This window comes from Macaca nemestrina, chromosome 15 (assembly GCF_043159975.1).
Source record: "Macaca nemestrina isolate mMacNem1 chromosome 15, mMacNem.hap1, whole genome shotgun sequence".
NCBI lineage: Eukaryota > Metazoa > Chordata > Mammalia > Primates > Cercopithecidae > Macaca > Macaca nemestrina.
The window spans coordinates 104,265,497-104,280,762 of NC_092139.1; the positions used below are offsets into that span (position 1 = coordinate 104,265,497).

The window sequence follows — 15,266 nt, forward strand, 5'->3', positions numbered from 1 at the left end:
TTTTCACCTCCAGCATCCTCTCATGACTCATGATATGTTTACCAGTGACCTCTGCTTGTCAGATCTGATGGTCAGTTATCTGTCCTCATCTTACTTGACCCATCAGTGGCATTTAATTGGTTGCTCACTCCCTCCTTGAACCCCTTTCTCACTTGCCTTCGGGCACCCCATCGCTTGGTTCTCTTCCTACCTCACTGGCTACTCATTCTCAGTCTCTTTGTGGATTCCTCCTCATCTTCTAGACCCCTAAATGGTGGAATGCCCAGGTCTTCATCCTCAAACCTCTCTTCTCTAGATATCCTTACCCTTCAAGGCTGCTTATCTCAGCCCAAGTAAAGCCCAGCATCCTTTGCTGGGCTATAAGACCTTACCCAATCTATCCCCCTTCCGAATCTTCTTTGCCACCTCTCCTACCATTCATCCCTCCAGCTCACCCAATCTACTTGCTGTTTCTGGAAGATGCCAAGCATATTCTCCCTTCAAGCCTCTTTGCTAACTGTTCTCTCTACCTAGAGCCTCACTACCTCAGTCCTTCAGGTCTTTGCTCAAATGTCAGAGTGACCCTCCCTAGCCACTGCATAACCTCACAACTTCCTACCGGATCATTCTGCATCCTTCTCCTTACTTTATGTGTCTTCAAAGCACGTATCAACACCTAACTCATTTTATATTTATTTGTGCATTCACTCTTTCTCCCATCAGAATGCCAGCTCCATATCTTCAGATTCTATAACAGTGTTTGGCACTAAGGGGGTTTCCAATAACTATGTGTTGAATGAATGCATTCACGGAGGGTAACTGCTATTGTTCTTCCTAATGTCATTATTTTTCTCAACTTTAAGATTCCAAGGTTTATGCTTACAAACCAAGGGGTAGAGCCAATGACTTCCCAAGATCCCTTTTGGTTTTCCAACCTCTGGATCTATAACACAGCAGATGTAAATTGCTTACATGGGAACGTGTCCAAACAGAATTACTGATGCTCAAGGGCTTCAGGATCACCACACTCCTGGACGTCCTAGACTTCCTAAAAAGTCATTCTGAGCAATATGGTTAGACAGCTATTTAGACATGTCTGTTTTGGAGGCAGTTTGACCTATGGTGAGAATGTCAAATGAAACAAAAACATTCTGACATTTTAAGAGCTTAATTTACTCACGATAAAAGGCATAGCATCTGAATATGTCAAGTTTATAAGACGTGGGCTTTAGAACAGGAATATGTACCTCCGTACTGCAAGGGCATGCCCGTGAGTTGATTGACTTGTTAAAGGAGCAAGCCAGTAACACATTGGAAATAAACGGAGGATGCATCTGCAAAATACATCTGAAAGTTGGTTTCGGTGGATCTGTCGCTCTCACTGCAGTTTGGAGTTGGGTTATATGTGAAATTAAACAGTTGCCAAGATGATTCAAACAGATGCAGCTCAGAGGCCACCCCAGAAGGAGAGGACCCCAGTGATGGTTGCCAGTCAGTAGGATGTGGTGAAAACAGCATAGACTTTCGAGCCATACAGACTTGAGAGTGAATTCTAATTCAGTTGTGTATAAGCTGAGTGATGTCAGGCAAGTTACTTAGCATCTCTGGGCTTTGCTTTCTATCTTCATGTGGCAGAGACTACTATGAACCACCCAAGGCTGTTTTCCCTATAGTCTAGCACTCAGCCTGACCACATTTCTCAACCTTCCTTGTGGTTGGGTGTGACCACAGGCCTGAGCTCTGACCAGTGGCTGTGATGAATGGGATGTATGTCACTTCTAAGCCTACCCATAAGAGCCTCTCCTAGATGATCTGCCATGATTTTTCTCCTTCTGGTTTGAGGCAGGGGATCATGGTGACTTCGGAAGCTGTGTGTTGGAGACAGTGGAGCTGTATGACTGAAAGGCATATGTCCCCGAATCAATGCTTGGAGGAGAGCTGCCTGTTTTGGACTTAAAGTGAATGAGAAATAAACTTCTATGAATTGAACCACTGTGATTTGGGAGTTTATTTATTATATCAGATACCATTACCCCGATACCTTTGCAAAACAGGGGTAAAATTTTTTTTGGGAGGGTTGAAATAGACTTTGTTTTTGAAGCTCCCAGGACAGGTCTGGTCTGGTATGTAGCAGGGGTTTAATAGATTAGCTCTTACTATCCTCTTGCTTAGTTAGTTATCTACAGTAATTGTTACACATAGACCTTGTGCCGGGTTTTACTAGGCTCTGCAGAGGATTCAAGAAGTATAAAACATAGTCCCAGATCTCAAAAACTTATAGTGGGGAAGACAATTATCTTTCATGTGTGTATATGTCCTAAAATATCAGGCTTCTGAAGGACAAGATTGGAGTGAATGTCTCTGGGATTAACCATGAGAATTCAGAGGAAGAAGGTCCCTTTGGTTGCCCTGGTTAGGGAAGACTTAATGAATCACCCAGACATTGGAAGAAAGAAGTTACACAGGCCATGATGAAAAATGGTCAATCAAGGCGGGGCGAGGTGGCTCACGCCTGTAATCCCAGCACTTTGGGAGGCTGAGGCGGGCGGATCACGAGGTCAGGAGATCGAGACCATCCTGGCTAACGTGGTGAAACCCCGTCTATACTAAAAATACAAAAAAAATTAGCCAGGCATGGTGGCGAGTGCCTGTAGTCCCAGCTACTCGGGAGGCTGAGGCAGGAGAATGGCGTGAACCCAGGAGGCAGAACTTGCAGTGAGCTGAGATTGCACCACTGCACTCCAGCCTGGGCAACAGAGCGAGACCTCGTCTCAAAAAAAAAAAAAAAAAAAGAAAAGAAAAGAAAAGAAAAATGGTCAATCAAAAAAAGAATTTCTATTTTATTCTATTCTGGGGAGAATGAGCATATATATTTATTCTCTTAGCAGGTATTCATTGCTAACCATGTTAGTAATATCAGCTACTGAGAGAGTTAACCTAGAATATGGAAAAAAGCTATAAATGAGGACAAAGATGCTTGTTACTGGGCCACTTATCGTGTTAAAAGACAGAAACAACCCAAACATCCAATAGTGGGAGAAGGGTTAAGTAAATTATGGTGCATCCCTTTGATGTCATCTGTCCCTAAGAAATCCCAGGAAACTGCAGCTTCAGTTAGCACCCCCATATCAGTGACTCCCACATTTATAACTCTGGCCCTGATATCTTGAAACTCCCTGCAGGCAGTTTCCCGTATCTCCAACTCACTACAAGTTGTTGCCACTTGGCTGTCTCCAATGCACTTCAACCCGAGCTCATGATCCACTCCCTTTCCCATGTCGCTCACCTCCCATCCCTCCAATGTGGTTTTTTTCCAGCATCTCCTGCTCACCATCTCCAGTTGTGAGAGTCAGGATTCTGGGAGTCATCCTGGATATTTCCTTTTCCCTCATCCTCACATACAATCCATTAGGTCCTAAATATTTTTGAAATCCATCCTCTTCTCTTCATCTCTGCCACTGCCTCCTTGGCCTAAGTCACTAACTCCTTGCATCTCATTCTCTGGTATAACTTCCCAACTGGGTTTTCTGCATACCTCCGACGCTTTTCTCCAGTCAGTTCGAGATCAGATCTGATCATTTCACTCCTGCCGTTTCTCACCCTCAAAACTCTTCAATGACTTCCCACTGCTTTAAGAATAAAAACCAACATTCTTAACATGGCCCACTGAGTACCTCATTGTCTGAGCCTTGCTTCTCTCTCCATCTTCATCTCATTCTATCCCTTTCCACCTCCTTCTCCATAATCCAGTCCCGGGATGTTGCATAAGCTGTTCTCTCTGCTCAGAATGCACTTCACAAGCCCGTTCCTTCCCCAACCCCCAAATGTACCAGTGCCAGCTTCACACCCACATACCCTCCATTTCTCACAGACTCAACCACCTCAAGGAAGCCCTCCATGATTTTGTGCCTAGATCAGGTTCCCTTGGGACTGGCTTCTGTGGCATACACACAACCTGGACAGAGGGAAAGGTGGCTCAGGGGTGTTCTAGAGGGTGAGGCAACAGATGTTAAGAAATTGTCACTGATAATGCAGAGTGGATATTCTACTTTTAAACAACTGAGTCATTGAACTGTACATCATAGATCTGATATTGAAGCTGAATCAGGACTAGCCATTCATGCCAAAAATCTTTACTCTGTGCCAGACACTGTGCTATTTACCCTACCCTCGTAGAACTTCTCGTTTATTTAACAAGTCTCAGAAATCTGGGTATCGGGAAAGCAAATCTGTATTGAAGGAGTTTCCATGAATGTCTTCTATTTCCTTGAGAAAGACATTTAATTTTCTGAATCTCAGTTGCAATCACAATCCTTAAAACTGACTGCCCTGTGGTGGTGTGGGCAGGCATTCACAAGGCTAAAATACTTGGAAATCTCAGGCCTTGCTTGTAATGCAGAGAAGGAGCTGGGCTTTGAATCTGACCAGTTAAAAGTGTGGCATTCCCAAGACCCGTACTTGATCCCTCCAGAGGACTTGTGTTATTAAACCAGAGAGCAGAGCAGGTTCTGGCTGGCAAGGACCCAGGGATTAACGTCCAGGGCGTTAACATCATAATTGGGCCAGCCTTGAAGGCAGCAACATCTGCTGTGTGAGGCTCTGGTGCCAGAGCCCACGTTGCACCTCCTGGCTGGCCAGGGCCTTGGTCTTGGGAGGCGGCTGAGGTGGCCTTAAGGCTGCATTTTCTTAGCACATACTCAATAGCTACTGTCAGGTGGTGAAAAGCTCTCATTAGGGCCAAGAAATTGACTTGTGTCCTGGGCTTCTCAGAAAAACAAGGGGGACTTATGGGAGAGGCTTTGCGCCTGAAGGTGCCCAGGGACTGGTAATTGAGTTACTGTTCAAGTGATGAGAGACTGTGGCCACTGACAAGTATTAGTGGAACGAGGTTGGCAGGCTGTTGCAAGCCTTCCTACCAAGGCCAGCCTGCATTTTCTCTTTGGCATGGAGTATAAGGGGATTCATTTTCTTTAAAAATGTTTACATAGGCAGTAGAGCCCAGTGATCAGGTGGGCAGCATGGAAGTTGGGCTATCGGTATCTGGAGACGGCAAAGGGATGTTGGGTTGTTGGGAGGGGCTCACTGCACTCCACACTGTCATATGCATCATCTCATTCAATGACAAGGGTCCTGGGGAGGTTGATTCTCTTATTTTCCAGTTGAGGAAACCAAGGCTTTAAGAGGTCAGTGACCTGCCTCGAACCACACAGCCATGAATGATAGATGATGAATTAGAATCTTACTGTTTCCTGGCCAGGTGCGGTGGCTCATGCCTGTAATCCCAGGACTTTGGGAGGCCAAGGCGGGCAGATCACTTGAGGTCAGGGGTTGGAGACCAGCCTGGTCAACACGGTGAAACTCCATCTCTACTAAAAATACAAAAATTAGTGGGGCGTGGTGGCGGGTGCCTGTAGTCCCAGCTACTCAGGAGGCCGAGGCAGCAGAATGGCTTGAACCCAGGAGGCGGAAGTTGCAGTGAGCCAAGATCGTGCCACTGCACTCCAGCCTGGGCGACAGATCAAGATTCCATCTCAAAAAAAAAAAAAAAAAAAAAAAAAAATTCTTATCTGTTTCCAAAGTCCATACTGCCTTTACTCCACTGTGGGTTCATGTGCGGACATGTCTGAGTTATGTCAATATCATCGGTGCTCCATATCCTGCTTCCAAAGGGATCTCGCATCCACCCATTTCCCATCACCGCCTGTGGCCCAGGTGTCTCCCATCTGGATGACGGCACTGGCCAGTCTCTCTGCCTGTTTCTTGCTTCCTTCTTTGCTCGCACTGCCCACAGAACAGGAGCAGATTGACGCGTGTCCCTTCCCTGCTTCACACCTTTCAGTGGCTTCCCATGGCCCTTTGGCTGGAATCCAGAACACTTAATGAGGCCCATGAGGCACTGCATCTTCTGGTTCTACCTGTGTCTCTAGCTCTGTCTGCTTCCATTGCCCCTGCTCTTTGCTTTGTCCATGCTGGGCTTCTGGTACTTTCTGGAAGACTCTAAGCTCTTAGTCTTGCACTGGTGCCTTTGCATGTGCCATTCCTTCTGCCTGGAACACTCTCCCCTAATTTTTCTCTGGATGAGTTCCATTCAACCTTAAATATTTCTCACTTGGAGAGTGTTCCTGGCCCCCTCTGTCTAACCACACTCCTCTCTTTAGTGCCCCACACTCTCTTCTTCACTTTTTTAATACGTTGCAAATACATTTCCATTTGTGATATTGTTGACTATTTTCAGTTTTTCTCCTCCTCTATTTTATGCACTCTTGAAGGTTAAGGACCAGGACAGTTCTGCTTCCCACAATATCCCCAATGTTTCACACACAGTACATTTCCAATAGGCACTTTTTATATTGAATGAATAAATGGTTCTCAAGAACTGTTAGCATTGTCTCTGCAAATGTAAGTGCATGTGAGCATATTTATAGACTCCAGTTCATTATAACTCAGTTTTCATCCATTTATTCATTCATGAGTCATTCCCATCAATATTTACTAAGCACCAACTGGGCGCTGAAGATGCAAAAGTGACTGAGAAAACGTGCCAGCCCTTCCGTAACTCAGTTGGGGTGGGGTAGATACGTAAGGGCCTGAGCTTCCGAGGCAGGTGTTCCAGGTTGGATCACGGATCCTCAAGTTACTCATCTGTGTGACCTCAGGAAAGTCACTTCACTTCTCTGAGCTCTAGATGTCTCCTCTATCAAGTGGAGCTAACCACATCCATCTTGTGGGGCTGTTTTGATACTAAATTGAAATAAAAAGTACATAAAAACAAAGTTCAATAAAGAGATCTTGTTGTTGTTTATGACGATTACTCAAATGGGGCATAAAGGGAAGGTAGGTCAGTTCTTCCTAAGGAGTGAGGGGTTTTAGGGAAGGTCTTATAATTGACTGCCATGGAGGCATCTGGACAGGAGGGGAAAGCTTTTTGGGTAGAAGGAAGGGTGAGAACAAAGAGGGACTTATGTGTGTCTGGGATTGTGGTATTTTGTGAATTTGTGTCCTCCATTTCTCTCTCTCCCTTCAGGGGCACAGAGCACCCTCTCTTCTTCCCAGAATGGTTCAGTTTGTCTTTTGGGAACCCCACCTCCTCTGTCCACTCCTCCCCCCTGTGTCATCTCTGTTTGTATCTTCATCCTCTCCATGTAAGCCTGTTCCTCTGGTTACCCCTTTCCCCTCAAAACTGGGAGGGCTGAAGCGTTGGGAACATCTCAGTCATCCATCAAATGAAATTGGGAGTTGGCAGCTGTGGTTTCATTAATGACTGCTCAACCCTTCTCTCCCCACATCTGGAAGGCTTGTGCCCCAGGATGGATGAGCCAAAGATACACAGTGAGAGACGTACTGGCTCCCTAGAGACAGATGGGAACCCTGAGGCCCTGTCATCTGTCTCGTACCCTGGGCAGGAAGCCCCCATCAACAGATTTTTTGAGGAGGGGCCATTTAGGCCCCACAGGGACATTCTCCAGTGTCTCCTGAGTTCCTGTCAATGGGAGTCAGTTTCAGTGTGTATCAGCAGCATGAGCCTCAGTCTCCAAGTCCGAAATTCAGCACCACATCAAAAGGGAGCAGCTCTTCAAGGAAGAAATAGTACCATATCCAAGAGTTGGGACTCTGGGACCCAGACTTCCAGGGTTCATATCCCAGCCCTATCATCCTGGCCAGTTAATATTGCTGTGCCTCAGTTTTCTCATGTGTAGAATGGGAACGAAGATCGTGGCTCCTTCACAGGGGTGGTTGTGAGGAATCTTTGCAACGACAAGCGGGAGTGACTCAGAAGCCTGCTGCGTCCACAGAAAAAGCCTGTTAAGTGTTGACGATCGTTATTTCCTCTTGATGGAACCCTTTCAAAGCAAAGGCTGGAGTGAGATTACGAGGGCCCAGAAAAATCCTCAGTCTCCAAAAATCTTTCTTCCTGCTCTCTGAGAAGTAAGATCCCTTCACGGAGGAGCAGTGCCTCTCTTCGCATGGTCACGGGAAGCTTGTGGCAGGGGCTAGGAGTCAGGCCTCTGCAGCTGGGCAGCCTGCAGGGCTCAAGCTTGGCTGCTTACTAGCCAGCTGGCCTTGGCTGACTGCCTACCCTTTCTACATCTCGGTTTCCTCACCTGCAGGATGGGAGCCATAAGACCCACTACAGAAGGTGGGGCCTGAGCCTTCAGCATCACCTTCCCTTACTCACTCCTTCCCAGGTCACCGAAGTTGTCTCCTAAAGGGCCTCTCTGTTTCCACGCTTGTTACTATGCAGCCTGTCCACCCAGCAGCCAGAGCCAGCTTCTGAAAACCCAAGTCAACGAAGGTCGCTCCTTTGCTTAGACCCTCCAGTGGCTCCTGATGTCCCTCAGTGTAGATTCTAGAGTCCCCATCCCCATGCCAGCCCACAAGCCCTTCCGTGTCTGCTCTCCTCTTCTTCCCTGCTCCTGCCTCCTCCATTTCCCCACCTTATCCACGCTGTCCTCTCCCATCTGTCTCTTTCTTGGGGCACACCAAGGACTCCCAGGACCTACGCATTTGCTGTTCTCTCGACCTGGAGTACTCCCCGCCCCGCCATGCCCTGCCTTCAACATAGCAACATGCCTTTTGGCTCATTTTCTTCAGGGCTCTGTTCAGTAACCGCCTCCTCTGAGAAGGCCTCCATGACCACCCTATCTTCTACAGTATCCCTTTCTGTTACTCTCTGTCCCCTTGCCCTGCTTTATTTTTCTGCAGAGCACTTATCACCACCTGATAAACATTTATGCATTTGTTAGTTGATTGCCTCTTTCTTCCTATTAGTCCACAGAGCTTGCGAGGGGAAGGTCTTTGTCTTTTTTGTCTCTGCTGGATCTCCAGTACCTAGCACAGTGCCTGGTTCAGTGCAGATAGCCAATAGATGTTTCTTGCACAAATAAACAAGTTTCCAGTAGGCAGTAAGGATGAACAATGCTTGTGAAAATGTGCTTGGTCCATGGTAGGTATTTGAAAAATGTTAGTTTTTAATCCCCTCCTTATCAAACTAGAAGGTTCATTTAAAAAGCAAACATCCTTGGGAGGGGCAACACATTGACCTTAATTCACACCGGATTCCTGTACAAGGAAAAGGTCTAGTTGGAAGGGCAGAGGAAGGCAAGTCAGGGGCCCTGTAGACAAACTTCACTTGCTAAGAAATTTTGTCTCTGGCCAGCTCTGTTTAGGTCTGTGTCTACGACAATTCTCTAGGCAATTGAATTGCATTACCCTTTTCATTCTAATAATATGAACAGAATTCAGATGTGGTATTTGATGATGTCTTGTCTATTGAATGACTTCAGGACTTGCCTGGCACACGGCAGCAAATTACTGTCAACTTGAGGGCCGCCGGACCTCTGCCAAAGTACCAATATTTCCGTGGAAAATCCTGGTCGTTTACAGTTTATGCCTCAAAAATGAATTTTTATTTCATTGGCTTAATCTTTAGCGTTATCAGAACATGTGCTGATTCCCAGGGAGACTTCCAAGGTGAGATCCTTCTAACAAGACCAGAGCTGGGAGAGCTCCTGAAGGGAACAAAAGACAAGCGCTCCTTGCCTGGTTGGAATTGCTGTTTGTACGATCCCTGCTGAGAGAGAGAAGAGGGTAGACTGGACTCCTTCCAAAAATCGGAGGGGAAGCTGATTCTGACTTGGGAGGGTATAAAAATCTCGAGGCCAAGGCTGTCAGCTCGAGGGAAGGAGGTTGGGGAGACAGGGGCACGTATGAGCATCTTTTCCAGTTCTTAAAAACAAATGCCTGGAGATTGGACACACCCAACAATTCTCTGGCCCTGGCACATAGTAAGCACTCAACACATGTTAGTTGAATTCAGCTGGAGAGGGTTTGGAAGCTGTGTTAGCTGCTGTGCTCTGGATGGGGATTCGACCAAGTCTCTTCCACTCCGCCCCCAGTGCATTCATATTGCCTAGTAATCTGTCACAAATACCCTGCAGTGCTGAAGCCTTTGGCTGTGTCAAAGGGAAGGATCCAGCCTTTCCCAGGGGAATTTCCCCATTAGATACATGGTACAGCTCCACCCACACACTGGGTCTCTGAGTCAGAAGGGCATGTTTCTGCTGCAACTAATTTTACTACTGTTGTTTCTATTGCATCAGTAAAGCCCTGTTAGCTTTTAGAGAAGGATCTGCACCACTGAGATCTCGAGATTGGTTATTTTGATCATGAGGAATTTTCCTAACCAGTCTCCCTCGCTGCATCCTCATCTGTCCTTAGACATAGGGGAAAGACAGACTATACTGTGAGAAGCATCATCACCGAAACTTCTCCTGCAGCTTGTCTGCCTGGCAAAGACTTGTGTAATCATGGATAATTAGGATAGTGGTAGCAGACAGCTAACCCAGCACCGATGCAAAGCTACTGAGTTAGTGGCAGTAGTAAATTTAAGTAAAGAGATTATTCTGAGCATCAGTTATGGGCAGATGTGACAAGTAAGAAGGGGTGTCTAGTGATCTTTTCAAAGCGAGCCATGAAAGAGTTGTGTGGTCAGATGATAGAAAGAAATTGGCAAGAGAGATCCCTCCTTCCTTCCTTCCTTCCTTCCTTCCTTCCTTCCTTCCTTCCTTCCTTCCTTCCTTCCTTCCTTCCTCCCTTCCTCCCTTCCTCCCTTCCTCCTTTCCTTCTTTCCTTCTTTCCTTCCTCCCTTCCTCCCTTCCTCCCTTGCTTTCCTTCCTTCCTTCTCTCTCTCTTTCTCTGTCTCTCTTCTCTCTCCAATAAATATTTCCTAAGCCCCAGCTCTATGCTGTGCACTATCCTAGTCCTTTGGGATATAGCAATGAACAAAACAGACAAAACTCTTTGCTCATTTGGGACTTACATTCTAATGATCTACATCTATCTATCTAACTATCCATCGTGTGCAGTGACCTTAAATTACACAGACAATACAATCACAAAACAAACGATCAAAGAATATGCCAATCAGAAGGGAAGGTCAGGACCAGAGGAGAAGTAAAGAAACACCAATGGGCAGGCCTCAGCATCTTAAAGGGTTTCTAATGCTACTCTGTGCAACCGAAGCTTCCTGACAGCCAAAGCAGAGAAGGAACGTATGTTAGTTACATGAATCTTATTGTTCAGGAAGGGGCATCACCACTGTCCCTATTTCTTCTCGTGATAAAATGTGTTTTCTAACCATATTACCTTATTTAAGCCTTAGGACAACTTCAGACTCAGTTACCATTATTAGTTCCATTTTACAGATTAAAAAAAACTGGGGCTTAAAAAAGCTAAGCACCTTGCCCAAAGTTACATCTGGAAAGTGGCAGAGTTGAGAGAAATTCTCAAGCAGTATAAACTCAGAGCTCTCTTCTAACCATGCACTTCACTGCCCCTGCTATGGGCAAACTGAGAAAGTACATCAATGGTCCCTGGGTAAAAGCCCAAATGCCCTGGAAGATAGTCTCCTGGCAGGGATCTGGGAAAAAATAATAAGAAAGACACACCCATATGCAATGAGAGAACTAAATATTAAGTATAAAGTTCATCTGCTTTTAGGCCCAAGACATCCCAATAGCCCAAGAATGGGAAAACCAGAGCTGTGAGGTCCCAGACTCCAGCTGAACCAGGCTAAAGCTGGCCTGAAAATCCTACACCTAATTCTGTCATCACAAAAGCATGATCTTTGTAAGAGAAAGGAGAAGCAACAATCCCCATTAGCTTGACGTCTTCCTGTTCTCAGCCTCACCCCTTTACAGCAGAACCTCATTAGGTCTTTGAGAGCTGTGCTATTGTCTTGGCCAGTAGTTGGAAGATGCTCTCCAAGGTGATGAAGCAAGTGGGGCTTATTTTTCTTCTTTTCAGATTGGCTTCTTGCCTCTGACTCACCACTCCTGGTAAATCACATGAGTGTTCTAGCAGATTGTGAAGACAACCTGCATGACCAAACTGAGAAAATGTGCCAATTTGTAAGCGTTCAAGTTTACTACCAGGTAATGCTAATACTGAGAGGTAGCATGGCTGAATGACTGGCAAATTTCTTAAACTTTCTATGCCTCAGTTTTCTCACCTGTAAAATGGAAATAATCATAATAAAAAATAATACTGACCCCAAAACGAGTTGCTGTGAGAATCAAATGAGCAACTAGGTGCTTAAAACAGCACCTGGTGAATAAGACCCATATATTTTTTTCTTTTCTTTCTTTCTTTTCTTTTTTTTTAAAGTTGGTTATATTCCTTAAGGCAAAATTGCTTGGTAATGGGGTCATCTCTGGGATGATGAACCTGGCAGAGTTACTTCATGCCGTTGGATAAGTGGGGTCCCAGTGGATGCTGTGATGACAGATGACACAGAAAACAGTATCCCTCTATTAAATTCACATAACAAGACCAAAGCTTGCACCACATCCAATTCTCTGTTGCATCTCAGAATTCTAAGTCCTTCATTAATGTTCTAAAATGTTGAATTCTGTGTGCTATGCAGTTTTTAAGCAACATCTGTTCATCAACCCCAGAGGTGACAGCGAGTCAGTGTTGGGGGTTGTTCAAAGCATACCCACATCTCTTGGCTCCCTTGCAGGAATGTTAGGGGGTCTAATTAATTACCGTTTGCAAAGCAACCGAGAAATTCTCCAGTGAAAGTTGCTGTAGGAATGCAAGTTTCTGTATGATTATTACACGTGCTTATAATTGTTTCCAAAGTTTACTTATTGGGCAGGGAAAGGGAGAATATATTTTCTTCCTTGACGGCAATGGATAATGCTTTGTAAATTGGCATTTATGAATGCTAAATCACTTTATGGAAACATTGTATCTCTAGAGCTACAGGAATCTCATAATGGGAAATGCACATAAAGGGTTTCTTCTTTCACTTTCGCACCCTCCCCTTCATTCAACTCCCATTTCCATAAACAAATGTGAAAAGAAACATTATAAGAAGCAACCATGTGTATCCAAACTTTAAAAGCTCAAATGCATATTTTAATACAAAATTACCTGCATAGAGTCAGGCTTTTTTTGGATAGCACATCCTTTGCATTAATTTATGCTAAAGATTGAGCAACATTAGGTTGAAATCAAAGCTTGAAACAGATGCAAGGGAAGTTGGGGATAGACATAAGCTGGAACAATTAAAATTATGTGCTAAGCTCAACCACCTCAAAAGCTATAGAAAATATCGGCTTGCCTTGATTTTGTAAAGATTTGTGTGGAATATCTAAGAGCAAGCCTATGTCTGGGAAATATCTTTCCGTGGTTATATATGTGTTTCTTTGTTTCCCATTTCATGGAGAAATAACTGTTTTATAGGTATAGTTGAACACTAGCCGAGGAAACTTACTCCCGTCTTTTAATGTTTCTCTTTCCTAACTCAAGTTTGAGATAGTGACATTACTCCTGGCATACTGAAAAAAAAAAAAGTTCACTGGAATTAAAATTTAGCAGTGTACAGAGGCAGAACACAAGACCTTGTCTGCTAGCTGTTCAAGTGGTGATGAAATCCGAATTAGATAAGAATGCTATCGTTGCTCCTATCTGCAGCTCCTCAGCCAAGTTTTATCTATAGCAGCACAAAAATTGATTTGCAATCAGTTACATTTGTTTTTTAAAATCCCATCAAATCCAAGAAGCCTATTTTAGTCTGTAAAATTGAGCAGATAATTGCCTCCTTTATATGAATAAAATGTAAAACCCGTATCTGGAATAACAGCCATTTTCTTATTCCTCAACAGACGCTTTGGGCTCCAGTCACACCACACCTCCTAGATTTTCTAGTTTTATGCTCTTTTCTTCAGCTTGGGATCCTCATCAGCTCTCCCCCAACCCTTTTCTTCCCCCGGGCTCCCCACAACCCCACGCTCCCAGCTGCAGACATTGAGCTTCTCTCCTCTGGACTCCCATAGTATTTTTTATGTTTTGAGATTTCTCACATAATAATAAATGAAGGAAAGCCTAAATGAATGAGCTAGGTCCTGCTTACTTAATGAGGGCCCCTTACTTAATATTTTCTCATAGCCTGTGGGATGGCAGTCTGATCACAGGGGTAGGCAGTGACATTCTTGATTCAAATCTACAGTCACTGCCAGCCCACAGCTCCGGAGGGCTTTCGTTTCTAGTGGATTAGCCATATTGCAAATGGTCAGTCAGGCCAATGATTCTGGCATATCTTGATTTTAGGTGCTTATGGATGCTGTCCCTTACAGAGCTGCATCTGTCCTATTCATTTACTTCGCAAAAAAAGCCTTCCGCTTCTCTCTCTCTCTCCTCCCCATCCTGGTCCAGGCCATTGTCATCTCTTATCTGGACACCTGCAGTGACCTCCTCACAGGTCTGCCCTCAGTCTTGCTCCTCAAATTTTTATTGGTATCGTAGCCAGAAGGGTTATTTAAAATGCAAATATGGGCCAGGTGTGGTGGCTCACACCTGTAATCCCAGCACTTTGGGAGGCCAAGGCAGGTGAATCACCTGAGATCAAGAGTTTGCGACCAGTCTGGCCAACATGGTGAAACCCCGTCTCTACTAAAAGTACGAAAATTAGATGGGTGTGGTGGTGGGCTCCTATAGTCCCAGCTACTCAGGAGGCTGAGGCAGAAGAATCTCTTGAACTCAGGAGGCAGAGGTTTCAGTGAGCCAAGATCATACCATTGCACTCCAGCCTGGGCAACAGAGTAAAAACTCCGTCTCAAAAGGAAAAAAAAAATGCAAGTCTGATTACGTCAATTCTGAGCATCTTATGTAGCTACTCCGCCTTTCTTCGTGGTCCATCATTATCTCAATTTGCTGTCCCACCTCAGGACCTTTGCACGCCCTGTTGCCTCTGGCTGGAATGCTCTTTCCTTGCTCCCCTTTTACCTAGTTACCAGGTTACACACTCTCCTAACTCCCTGTGCTTTTCCTTCACAGTGCATAGCACAGTTTGTAGCTGTTGTTGTGTGTGTGTCTGTGTGTGTATGTGCACGCATGTGCATACGTGTGTATATGTCTAAGCTCCATGAGAGCAGGAACTGCATTGCTTTCTCTCTACTCTTTCCTCAGCGCTTAGGCTCCTCAGACATGAAGTAAGGATTTAAAAATATTGTTGAAATAATAAATGATTCTTGGATAAATGTCAGATCTTTGTCTAATAAAGCAAGAGCCAGAGGAGAAATGTTTATGCTCAAACATGTATTTTCCGGCTCTGGGGAAGGTGCGCATCAGCCAGTTAACAGCATTGCCCAGCTCAACTACCAGCAAGTCCTTTTCATCAACCTGAGAAATGATGCAATCTTTTACCCAGTATAAATTCAGCCCTTTATAAAATGATTCCATCAAGTCATGGCAAGCGTCCAAGAGAAGCCCATAATGAAATG

At 45.0% G+C, this 15,266-nt stretch overlaps 1 protein-coding gene across 2 annotated transcripts in view; it reads right to left on the minus strand.

Moving 5' to 3' along the window:
* Nucleotides 1–15,266, minus strand: part of LOC105464512 (calcium voltage-gated channel auxiliary subunit gamma 2) — a 142,338-nt gene that overhangs the window by 71,785 nt on the left and 55,287 nt on the right. The window lies entirely within an intron of this gene.